General features: G+C 37.5%; 1 long non-coding RNA gene across 1 annotated transcript in view; it reads left to right on the top strand.

Annotated features, from left to right (window-relative positions):
* The window catches only part of LOC309604734, a 275842-nt gene extending 266638 nt beyond the window's left edge, over positions 1–9204 (top strand). Inside the window, exon 2 of the long non-coding RNA XR_014231031.1 lies at positions 7013–9204. This is a non-coding gene — a long non-coding RNA (uncharacterized lncRNA). The remainder of the gene's footprint in view (positions 1–7012) is intronic.
* The last annotated feature ends 4575 nt before the right edge of the window (positions 9205–13779 follow it).

Below are 13779 nucleotides of genomic sequence, written 5' to 3'. Positions count from 1 at the left end.
TGAGAGTAAATTCTCAACAGGAAATAAAGACAAATTTCACAATAAAAAGCCATTCCGCAGTTTTTTCAAAGGGATTTTAAAAATCAGGGAGTTTATCACTCAGAATCTGTGCAGTTTTCCTCAAAAGAGTGAGTTACAGTCATACAGGTAGAGTTTATGCAGAAACTCTAACATAAGACGATTCTATAACTCTGACGCCTGCACTTGTCTCCCACTCTTTTTTTTTTCTATTTCTCATTGGTAATACTGATAATTGACTTCAGCCAGTCAACCAATCTGCTTTTATCATGACAAAAATTTTAAGGCATCTCTCCTGTACTATCCCAGCATTTCAATCCCCAACTTGTCTTTAGATTTTGGGCTTCAATACTTCTATTTTTTCATCCCACATGTAACTTGACTTTTATTTGCCCAGGAAAGCAATACAGACAATTATCATGGGGCAGTTATAACAGCATCAAAATGAATGCCAAAAGTCTCAGTTCATTTCTTTAGAGACACTATTTGGTTCGTGTAATGCTAATTTTTGGCTGCTTCTAAATATTCTTTGGAAATCCGAGTTTAGATAAAGAGAAGAAATGGTCAACAGATGGTATAAACAGCAGGAAGATCCTAGATTTGGAGAAAAAAATGAGGAAAATATGATCCCCTCAAATTCTAATACAGAGTAAATTAAATGTTAACTAGAGTTCAATAGTTTTCTTAATCTCTCCAAATATATTGAGATTCCAATATATATTTTCTACAATTCTCTTGTATTCTAAATATAAATTTATAGTGGGCTATATGTTCTCTGCAGACATGCAATAGATTAAAAAAATAAATTCTCTCATCACCAGAGATAAAATACAGTTAATCCTTTGTTATACATTTAAACAGTACATAAAATATGTTATTATGACTGTACAATACAAATTGTCTTTTAGCATACATTTTTATTTAAGAAGACACCATGGACATATTATTTCACAACATTGTCTTCAAGGTATAATGGCATCTAACTTAAAATGTACCTTTTAAGGTTAATTCCCCCTTTTAGATCCATAGAATGTTCAGGTTCTTTCTTTTTTCCCTTATTATATAGACTCCTTGGATTAAATCTTTATTTTTATTCAATATTATTTCCTTTGGATAAATTCCTATAGCAAACATGCCTGGGTTAAGGGAGGTAGAACACAGAACATGTAAGTATTCAATAAATATTTGTTGAGTGAATATTTTAAATAAACAAATAAATGATTGTGAGAGCTGTTAGCTCCTTGGATATCATCCCCTCTCTAAAGAATTAAAAGGTACGAAGAAGCACACAGTGGGAACATTCCACAATGGCAGGCTGCAGTGTGGCAGGCTCTCAGTGTATTTTTTTTTCATACAACTTATGAAACACCTAGATATGCCAAGCAGCTTCTCTTATTAAAACTGCTTTAGTGAAGTATACACTGGTATTTAACTCAAAGTTGAGTACAGGTACACTTGGGAGGAAAGATGTTCTTTCTTTTTTTTTCATACATTATGCAAAGATTTAAGCAATAACATCTGTGAGGATAAATTCTGAAATGTTATAAAAAGGAAACTTTAATTTTAAGATTTACATGGCAATGACTAAATAATAAACTCTCATATAACATCTACTGGTGCATCTTTTTTTTCCATTAAAAATATGCAAACCATAAAGGAAGATCTACATTTTGAAACTTCACTGGTGGGCTAACATTTTGCTACAGTTATTTCCCTCATAGAAAATTGTTGCATTAAAACAATATTCTGCAATAATTACAGTTTCCAAAACAGCACACTCTCTAGCTTGTTTTAGCTAATCACTAAGTCATGCAAATTTTATTGTCAGCCCTCCTACTAAAATACTTGAATATGAGAACCTTTGAAAATTATCTGGTATTAATATATATAACCATATATAAAGTTTCTTTGTAATGCAGAATATAACTTTATAATGGAAAACTCCATCAGATTTGGTTATGTCTGTAGCAGTGGTCTAGGAGTTTCTTTGCCTAGATAATGTTTTCATTCATTCAACAAATATTAATTGAATACCACCTAAGTGGGCACGGCTCTATGCACTAGGAATGCAACAATGAATAAAACAGATAAAATCACAAACTTGTCTTTCACAAAGTTCTCTGTTAAAACTGGGCCTACGGGGGTTGGAGAGAAGATGGCAGAAGAGTAAGACGCGGAGATCACCTTCCTTCCCACAGATACAATAGAAATACATCTACACGTGGAACTGCTCCTACAGAACACCCACTGAACGCTGGCAGAAGACGTCAGACCTCCCAAAGGGCAAGAAACTCCCCCTGTACGTGGGTAGGGCAAAAGAAAAAAGAAATAACAGAGACAAAAGAATAGGGACGGCACCTGCACCAGTGGGAGGGAGCTGTGAAGGAGGAAAGGTTTCCACGCACTAGGAAGCCCCTTCGCGGGCAGAGACTGCGGGTGGCAGAGGGGGGAAGCTTCGGAGCCACGGAGGAGAGCACAGCCACAGGGGTGTGGAGGGCAAAGCGGAGAGATTCCCGGATGGAGGATTGGTGCAGTGTAGCACTCACCAGCCAGAGAGGCTTGTCTGCTCACCTGCCGGGGCGGGCGGGGCTGGGAGCTGAGGCTTGGGCTTCGGTGGGATCGGATCGCAGGGAGAGGACTGGGGTTGGCAGCGTGAACACAGCATGAAGGGGTTAGCGCACCACAGCTGGCTGGGAGGGAGACAGGGAAAAAGTCTGCAGCTGCCGAAGAGGCAAGAGACTTTTTCTTGCCTCTTTCTTTCCTGGTGCGCGAGGAGAGGGGATTCAGAGCGCCGCCTAAATGAACTCCAGAGACGGGCGCAAGCCGCGGCGATCAGCGCGGACCCCAGAGACGGGTGTGGGATGCTGGGGCTGCTGCTGCCGCCTCCAAAAATCCTGTGTGTGAGCACAGGTCACTCTCCACACCGCCCCTCCCGGGAGCCTGTGCAGCCCGCCACCGCCAGGGTCCCGTGATCCGGGGACAACTTCCCCAGGAGAACGCACTGCGCGCCTCAGGCTGGTGCAACGTCACGCCGGCCTCTGACGCCGCAGGCTCGCCCCGCCTCCTCTGTACCCCTCCCTCCCCACGGCCTGGGTGAGCCAGAGCCCCCGAAGCAGCTGCTCCTTTAACCCCGTCCTGTCTGGGCGGGGAAAAGACACCCTCAGGCGACCTACACGCAGAGGCGGGTCCAAATCCAAAGCTGATCCCCAGGAGCTGTGCGAACAGAGATGAGGAGGGGAAATCTCTCCCAGCAGCCTCAGAAGCAGCGGATTAAAACTCCACAAACAACTTGATGTGATGCATCTGTGGAATACCTGAATAGACAACAAATCATCCCAAATTCAGGAGGTGGACTTTGGGAGCAGGATATATTAATTTTTCCCCTTTTCCTTTTTTTGTGAGTGTATATGTATATGCTTCTGGGTGAGATTTTGTCTGTATAGCTTTGCTTTATAATAGCTTTATTTTACTTCACTATATTATAGCCTCTTTCTTTCTTTCTATTTTTTCTCCCTTTTACTCTGAGCCGTGTGGATGAAAGGCTCTTGGTGCTCCAGCCAGGCATCAGGGCCGTACCTCTGAGGTGGGAGAGCCAACTTCAGGACACTGGTCCACAAGAGACCTCCCAGCTCCAGGTAATACCAAATGGCAAAAATCTCTCAGAGATCTCCATCTCAGCATCAAGACCCAGCATCACTCAATGACCAGCAAGCTACAGTGCTGAACACCCTATGCCAAACAACTAGCAAGACAGGAACACAGCCCCATCCATTAGCAGAGAGGCTGCCTAAAATCATAATAAGGCCACAGACACTCCAAAATACACCACCAGACGTGGACGTGTCCACCAGAAAGACAAGATCCAGCCTCATCCACCAGAACTCAGGCACTAGTTCCCTCCACCAGGAAGCCTACACAACCCACTGAACCAACCTTAGCCACTGGGGACAGATACCAAAAACAACGGGAACTACGAACCTGCAGCCTGTGAAAAGGAGACCCCAAACACAGTAAGATAAGCAAAATGAGACGACAGAAAAACATACAGCAGATGAAGGAGCAGGGTCAAAACACACCAGACTTAACAAATGAAGAGGAAATAGGTAGTCTACCTGAAAAAGAATTCAGAATAATGATAGTAAGGATGATCCAAAATCTTGGAAATAGAATAGACAAAATGCAAGAAACATTTAACAAGGACGTAGAAGAACTAAAGAGGAACCAAGCAACGATGAAAAACACAATAAATGAAATTAAAAATACTCTAGATGGGATCAGTAGCAGAATAACTGAGGCAGAAGAAAGGATAAGTGACCTGGAAGATAAAATGGTGGAAATAACTACTGCAGAGCAAGATAAAGAAAAAAGAATGAAAAGAACTGAGGACAGTCTCAGAGACCTCTGGGACAACATTAAACGCACCAACATTCGAATTATAGGGGTCCCAGAAGAAGAAGAGAAAAAGAAAAGGACTGAGAAAATATTTGAAGAGATTATAGTTGAAAACTTCCCTAATATGGGAAAGGAAATAGTTAATCAAGTCCTGGAAGCACAGAGAGTCCCATACAGGATAAACCCAAGGAGAAACACGCCAAGACACATATTAATCAAACTGTCAAAAATTAAATATAAGGAAAACATATTAAAAGCAGCAAGGGAAAAACAACAAATAACACACAAGGGAATCCCCATAAGGTTAACATCTGATCTTTCAGCAGAAACTCTGCAAGCCAGAAGGGAGTGGCAGGATATACTTAAAGTGATGAAGGAGAAAAACCTACAACCAAGATTACTCTACCCAGCAAGGATCTCATTCAGATGTGATGGAGAAATTAAAACCTTTACAGACAAGCAAAAGCTGAGAGAGTTCAGCACCACCAAACCAGCTTTACAACAAATGCTAAAGGAACTTCTCTAGGCAAGAAACACAAGAGAAGGAAAACACCTACAATAACAAACCCAAAACATTTAAGAAAATGGGAATAGGAACATACATATCGATAATTACCTTGAATGTAAATGGATTAAATGCTGCCACCAAAAGACACAGGCTGGCTGAATGGATACAAAAACAAGACCCATATATATGCTGTCTACAAGAGACCCACTTCAGACCTAGAGACACATACAGACTGAAAGTGAGGGGATGGAAAAAGATATTCCATGCAAATGGAAATCAAAAGAAAGCTGGAGTAGCAATTCTCATATCAGACAAAATAGACTTTAAAATAAAGACTATTACAAGAGACAAAGAAGGACACTACATAATGATCAAGGGATCGATCCAAGAGGAAGGTATAACAATTGTAAATATTTATGCACCCAACATAGGAGCACCTCAATACATAAGGCAAATACTAACAACCATAAAAGGGGAAATCGACAGCAACACAATCATAGTAGGGGACTTTAACACCCCACTCTCACCAATGGACAGATCATCCAAAATGAAAATACATAAGGAAACACAAGCTTTAAATGATACATTAAACAAGATGGACTTAATTGATATTTATAGGACATTCCACCCAAAAACAACAGAATACACATTTTTCTCAAGTGCTCATGGAACATTCTCCAGGATAGATCATATCTTGGGTCACAAATCAAGCCTTGGTAAATTTAAGAAAATTGAAATCGTATCAAGTATCTTTTCCGACCACAACGCTATGAGACTAGATATCAATTACAGGAAAAGATCTGTAAAAAATACAAACACATGGAGGCTACACAATACACTACTTAATAACGAAGTGATCACTGAAGAAATCAAAGGGGAAATCAAAAAATACCAAGAAACAAATGACAATGGAGATACGACGACCCAAAACCTATGGGACGCAGCAAAAGCAGTGCTAAGAGGGAAGTTTATAGCAATACAAGCCTACCTCAAGAAACAGGAAACATCTCGAATGAACAACCTAACCTTGCACCTGAAGCAATTAGAGAAAGAAGAACAAAAAACCTCAAAGCTAGCAGAAGGAAAGAAATCATAAAGATCAGGTCAGAAATAAATGAAAAAGAAATGAAGGAGACAATAGCGAAGATCAATAAAACTAAAAGCTGGTTCTTTGAGAAGATAAACAAAATTGATAAACCATTAGCCAAACTCATCAAGAGAAAAAGGGAGAAGACTCAAATCAATTAGAAATGAAAAAGGAGAAGTAACCACTGACACTGCAGAAATACAAACAACCATGAGAGATTACTACAAGCAACTCTATGCCAAAAAAATGGACAACCTGGAAGAAATGGACAGATTCTTAGAAATGCACAAACTGCCGAGACTGAACCAGGAAGAAATAGGAAATATGAACAGACCAAACACAAGCAATGAAATTGAAACTGTGATTAAAAACCTTCCAACAAACAAAAGCCCAGGACCAGATGGCTTCACAGGCGAATTCTATCAAACATTTAGAGAAGAGCTAACACCTATCCTTCTCAAACTCTTCCAAAATATTGCAGAGGGAGGAACACTCCCAAACTCATTCTACGAGGCCACCATCACCCTGATACCAAAACCAGACAAAGATGTCACAAAGAAAGAAAACTACAGGCCAATATCACTGATGAACATAGATGCAAAAATCCTCAACAAAATACTAGCAAACAGAATCCAACAGCACATTAAAAGGATCATACACCATGATCAAGTGGGGTTTACCCCAGGAATGCAAGGATTCTTCAATATACGCAAATCAATCAATGTGATACACCATATTAACAAATTGAAGGAGAAAAACCATATGATCATCTCAATAGATGCAGAGAAAGCTTTCAACAAAATTCAACACCCATTTATGATAAAAAGCCCTGCAGAAAGTAGGCATAGAGGGAACTTTCCTCAACATAATAAAGGCCATATATGACAAACCCACAGCCAACATTGTCCTCAATGGTGAAAAACTGAAACCATTTCCACTAAGATCAGGAACAAGACAAGGTTGCCCACTCTCACCACTATTATTCAACATAGTTTTGGAAGTGTTAGCCACAGCAATCAGAGAAGACAAAGAAATAAAAGGAATCCAAACCGGAAAAGAAGAAGTAAAGCTGTCACTGTTTGCAGATGACATGATACTATACATAGAGAATCCTAAAGATGCTACCAGAAAACTCCTAGAGCTAATCAATGAATTTGGTAAAGCAGCAGGATACAAAATTAATGCACAGAAATCTCTTGCATTTCTATACACTAATGACGAAAAATCTGAAAGTGAAATTAAAAAACACTCCCGTTTACCATTGCAACAAAAAGAATAAAATATCTAGGAATAAACCTACCTAAGGAGACAAAAGACCTGTATGCAGAAAATTATGACACACTGATGAAAGAAATTAAAGATGATACAAATAGATGGAGAGATATACCATGTTCCTGGATTGGAAGAATCAACATTGTGAAAATGACTCTACTACCCAAAGCAATCTACAGATTCAATGCAATCCCTATCAAACTACCACTGGCATTTTTCACAGAACTAGAACAAAAAATTTCACAATTTGTATGGAAACACAAAAGACCCCGAATAGCCAAAGCAATCTTGAGAACGAAAAATGGAGCTGGGGGAATCAGGCTCCCTGACTTCAGACTATATTACAAAGTTTCAGTAATCAAGACAGTTTGGTACTGGCACAAAAACAGAAATATAGATCAATGGAACAGGATAGAAAGCCCAGAGATAAACCCACACACATATGGTCACCTTATCTTTGATAAAGGAGGCAAGCATATACAGTGGAGAAAAGACAGCCTCTTCAATAAGTGGTGCTGGGAAAATTGGGCAGGTACATGTAAAAGTATGAAATTAGAACACTCCCTGACACCATGCACAAAAATAAACTCAAAATGGATTAAAGACCTAAGTGTAAGGCCAGACACTATCAAACTCTTAGAGGAAAACATAGGCAGAACACTCTATGACATACATCACAGCAAGATTCTTTTTGACCCAGCTCCCAGAGAAATGGAAATAAGAACACAAATAAACAAATGGGACCTAATGAAACTTAAAAGCTTTTGCACAGCAAAGGAAACCATAAACAAGACCAAAAGACAACCATCAGAATGGGAGAAAATATTTGCAAATGAAGCAACTGACAAAGGATTAATCTCCAAGATTTACAAGCAGCTCATGCAGCTCAACAACAAAAAAACGAACAACCCAATCCAAAAATGGGCAGAAGACCTAAATAGACATTTCTCCAAAGAAGATATACAGATGGCCTACAGACACATGAAAGAATGCTCAACATCATTAATCATTAGAGAAATGCAAATCAAAACTACAATGAGATATCATCTCACACCGGTCAGAATGGCCATCATCAAAAAATCTAGAAACAATAAATGCTGGAGAGGGTGTGGAGGAAAGGGAACACTCTTGCACTGTTGGTGGGAATGTAAATTGATACAGCCACTATGGAGAACAGTATGGAGGTTCCTTAAAATACTACAAATAGAACTACCATATGACCCAGCAATCCCACTACTGGGCATATACCCTGAGAAAACCATAGGTCAAAAAGAGTCATGTACCAAAATGTTCATTGCAGCTCTATTTACAATAGCCAGGACATGGAAGCAACCTAAATGTCCATCGACAGATGAATGGATAAAGAAGATGTGGCACATATATACAATGGAATATTACTCAGCCATAAAAAGAAATGAAATGGAGGTATTTGTAATGAGGTGGATGGAGTTAGAGTCTGTCATACAGAGTGAAGTAAGTCAGAAAGAGAAAAACAAATACAGTATGCTAACACATATATATGGAATCTAAGGAAAAAAAAAAAAAAAAAAAGGCCATGAAGAACCTAGTGGCAAGACGGGAATAAAGACACAGACCTACTAGAGAATGGACTTGAGGATATGGGGAGGGGGTGGGGTGAGATGTGACAGGGTGAGAGAGTGTCATGGACTTATATACACTACCAAATGTAAAATAGATAGCTAGTGGGAAGCAGCCGCATAGCACAGGGAGATCAGCTCGGTGCTTTGTGACCACCTAGAGGGGTGGGATGGGGAGGATGGGAGGGAGGGAGATGCAAGAGGGAAGAGAAATGGGAACATATTGTGTATGTATAACTGATTCACTTTGTTATAAAGCAGAAGCTAACACACCATTGTAAGGCAATTATACTTCAATAAAGATGTAAAAAAAAAAAAAAAAAAAAAAAAACTGGGCCTACACTGATACCAAAATGAGCTTGTAATTCGTCCCCACTGAATTGAATTTATCTGGTTGCAAACTACCTATATTTTGCATAATCATTTTTTATATTGAGATGTCAGACTTATACCATTTCCAATGCTCATGATGAAGGATATTTCCCATTGCATCCTTACACTTTTCTTAAGTTTTATTACATGTTTCTTTCCATTCATTTGTATGACCAAGTACTGCTTTAATGGACTTGCTATTTTAGGATCCATTTGTTAAACCTTCAATTTTAAAGTCTCAAATCAGTCCCATGATTTAAAACTAGCACATCATTACTCCCCTATTTTTGCCTAGAAAGGGCATTTTATTATTTTATATTTAGAATTCAAAAGTATTCTGTAATACAGATGCATGGTACTAATATATAAGAGCTATTGATTAAAATATCTTAACATTCACAACAAGAAAAAAGAACAGCAATTTGGAGTTGTCACAGAATGACATATAAAAGGGAATCTTGTACTGAGAAGGGGGTTCTACTCAAAAGTCTGTTCCAAGTTTAAGATTTGATGAAGCTGTGAGCAATTTGCTTAAAAGTCAACCAGTTTAAAATGCACATGCAAATTTTATAATGGGATTGAGTTATACCCACCTCTATAACACTTTCTCCTATTATGCCTAATAAACATTAAATTTTTGATTAATGAATGAATAAACCTATAACTAATTGAAATAATCCTATAGTGGTTGGTAACCTAGCCGATATTATTTATTATGTAATGACTCAAAATCACTGTAGGGTCTAATCATTACCAAAAAGAAAGGAGGTCATTTTGGCAAATAGGTGGACTACAGGGACTCCTTCAGTTGGCTTCAGAATAAGCTAAGGCAGAGATCATGGACATGGAACACCAAGCAAGAAGCTGCTCTGTGACTAGGTCAAAAGGCAAGCATGGTCCAACTATATAACTCAGCTTAGTTACTCTGGGCTTGTGTATTTTGTTCTTTGTTTTTTTTCTTTTCTTTTTTTGGTTTTTTTTTTTGAGGGGTGAGTTGGTCAGGGGAAAACAGAAGGGAAAATTTATTATAAAAAGTGATTAACTTTAGGATATGCAAGAGAAATACTGAAATGTGAACTCAGACACTATAAGTGTCTGCCTTCCAATCCCCTCATGTTTCAGCCACACCAAGTTATCAATCTTTAAATGATACTCATTAAAAACAGTCTAGCATCCTGTTCAGAAGCATGGAAACTAGAATAAGACTGAGTTCACTCAGCTATGTCATTTACTAATTGAGGTATTGAGGCAAGAAACTTAATTGTGCTACAATATTCCCATCTGTAAAGTTGGGGTGACAGCTGTACATATCTCACAGGGTTGTACTGAAGCTTAAATGAATTTATATTTACCAAGCTCTTAGACTAGTGCCTGGCATATATTAGGTCCAATATATTCACTTCAATTTATTATTGGATGGATGAATAAATACATATACAAATAACATGTTTTTCTCTGTTTAGAAATATTCTTCTGTTTCTCACATTGTAAAGTGCTAGTGATAATATCTCTTCTGATTTTATATCTCAATGTGCTGAGTATCTGGCATATACAGACTTATTTGAAAAAAAGAAAGCCAAAAACAATGCTAGAAAGCATAAATTTGCCTAAAGCCAAGAGCAAATGTCCACGTTCAAAATGAATAACAGCATAGAAAGTAAGCCTTTTGGTTTTGACCACACTTCTCAGCTAAGCAAGGTAAATCAAAGAAAACCCACATTAAGCCCATCAGAATAAAACCAAATAACTCAAAAAGAAAAAGCATAAAGGCAACCAAATGGAAGAGACAGGTGACCTAAAAAGAGGTAACCATTACTCCAGGGCTTCTCATCCTGACATCTTATGGGCCTCTAAAATTCTGTGCATGTTACATGAGTCAAAAAATTTCTTAAAATTCTATACAAACTATATTAATCTATTTAACCCCCAAACTATCTATCAATAAATTAACATAGAGATAAATTTTAGACAAGCTACATATGCATATGTACACACACTCCAAATGTCAGTTGATAGGTGAATGTACAAAGAAAACATGAGGGATGTGTACCTGTGTGTGTGTATACATACACACCCACACACACATGAAATGTTCCTCAACTATAAAAGAGAAGGAAATCTTGTCATTTTGACAACAGGGATGAAACTGCAGGATATTATGCTAAGTGAAATAAGCCAGACAAAGACAAATACTATGTGCTCTCATGCACATTTGGAGTCTAAAAAACACCAACGCGAAGAAGCAGAACTTAAAATGGTGGTTGCCAGGGACTGAAGGGTGGGGGAAATAGGGAGACGTTGGTCAAAAGGTACAAACTTTCATTTAGAAGATGAATGAGCTCTGGGGATTAATATACGACATGACATGGTGACTATAGTTAATGCTATATTGTATACTCGGAATTTGCTAATAGAGTAAATCTTAAGTGTTCACACCACACACACAAGAAAATGGTGACTATGTGAGGTAATTGATCTGTCAATTAGCTCGACTGTGGTAATCATTCCACAGTGTATGTGTGTAACAAATCACCATGTTGTACACCTTAAATATGTACAAATTTTATTTGCCATTTATATCTCAATAAAGCTGGGGGGGAAAACAAAAAGAAAGTGAAAATTCTGGGTCAGAAGTGAAGCTGAATCAGGGAAAATAATTCACCTTTATGGAAAACACTTTCTGTTCATGGATCAGTAATACCTTCCTTATATAATTGTGACACATTTTTGCTCTATGTTCTGTTCATTATGTCCTGCTCATATCAATCTGTTACCAAATTTCTGTGATCATGATTTGAAATGCGTCTGTAGTTCCACAATAAGCCTCTGAATATACTGAAGTCAGTTATGTAAGTACTTGAACTCAGGGATAGCTAACTTTAAGATATGATGTGTATTCTGTACCATGGTTGATGACCCTTGCACTAGTCAAGATGTTTGAAATTTTTCTGAAATAAAAATAGCTTAGAGCTTTAAGTGGCAGACAGAACACATCAAGATGATTTTTTTTCTGTATTACATAGGATGTTTTTCTGGTCTTGCTAAAAGGTAAAATGGCACTTTTCCTAAACTGTTTTTATTAAAATATTAGTGTCAAATGTTTCACCTCTTTTTAAATAATGCTTTCTCTAAAAGATTTTTTTTAATATCAGCTACTGTTTTAAGGGCTGAAGACATTATAAGACCCTTCTCTCTAGTAACGTTCATTAGATAAACATGAGAATGATTTTTTGTCAACACCTATCATAAGAAAAAATTTCTAATTTCCAACATACCAGTCCTTTATACATATACAAAACTCTAGTCTTAATTATACTTTATCCTTTTATTTCAACTCTTGCTTCCCTTCAATCTCTAAAACTATTTTAAATTTAAAAATACATCAAAAGCAAAGCTGGTTTAATACTACAATTTCAGCATTAACCTTCACATAGCACAGCAAGGATTCCTCCTTTTTCATGCTTTCAGCATTGTACACTTCTGTGAACCCAGGAACACAAAGTCAGACCCAGGCCAAGGATTTCTTTCAATGTTGAAAGAAGCCAGAAATATAATTAATAAGAATTATTTATAAAATAAAGCAAAGTAAGGTGTCCAAAAACATAGTGTTACAAAATGCCCAATGTTCTCATATCCTTTATAGAAGGGGGAGAAAGAAAGGATCAGGTAATGAAAATTGCTTTACCTAAGCATGATCTTAGATGTACACATTCTCTCTAGCATTGTGGGACTACGAGTAAAATTCATGTAACTCTTTTGTTTTATATTTCCACAGGATATTAGATGCATTTACACATTGATTTACAGACTGCTTTTTGTAAATATGGACCTGCTTTTTATTTTTAAAAATTTACATGTAGTAAAATTCACTCTTATTTGTATACTTCCATGAGTTTAACACATAGTCATGTAACTATCATCTCAATGAAGATACAGAATAATTTCACCACTCCCACAAAATCACCTTATGCTGTTCCCTTTAACTCTTTGAATTCTAAAATCAAATCTTCACTTGATTTACAATGTTGTGTTAGCTTCTGGTATACAGCAAAGTGATTCAGGTTTTATACACACACACACACACACACACACACACACACACACATATATATATACACACATATTCTTTTTTATATTCTTTTCCATTATGGTTTATTAGAGGGTACTGAGTATAGTTCCCTGTGCTATACAATAGGACTTTGTTGTTTATCTATCTTACATAGAGTAGTTTGATTCTGCTAATCCCAAACTCCCAATTTATCCCTCCCCCACCCCTTTTCCCCTTTGGTAACTATAAGTTTTCTGTATCTGTGAATCTGTTTCTGTTTATATTTCATATTTGTATGTGATGAATGTACTTTTTAAAAAGATTTATAGAAATAATCCATTTATATTTTTCAACAAATATTAAGTAATTATTACAGAGCAGGCATTATATCAGGCATTTGACACATGAGTAAACCAAAAAGATCTTTGCCTTGTAGTGTTTATATATTTCAGTGGGGGTGGGGTAGGGGATTGAGTAGTAAACA

This window comes from Balaenoptera borealis (assembly GCF_965194805.1).
Source record: "Balaenoptera borealis genome assembly, chromosome: 10".
Lineage (NCBI taxonomy): Eukaryota > Metazoa > Chordata > Mammalia > Artiodactyla > Balaenopteridae > Balaenoptera > Balaenoptera borealis.
This window is presented reverse-complemented; position numbering and strand designations above follow the sequence as displayed.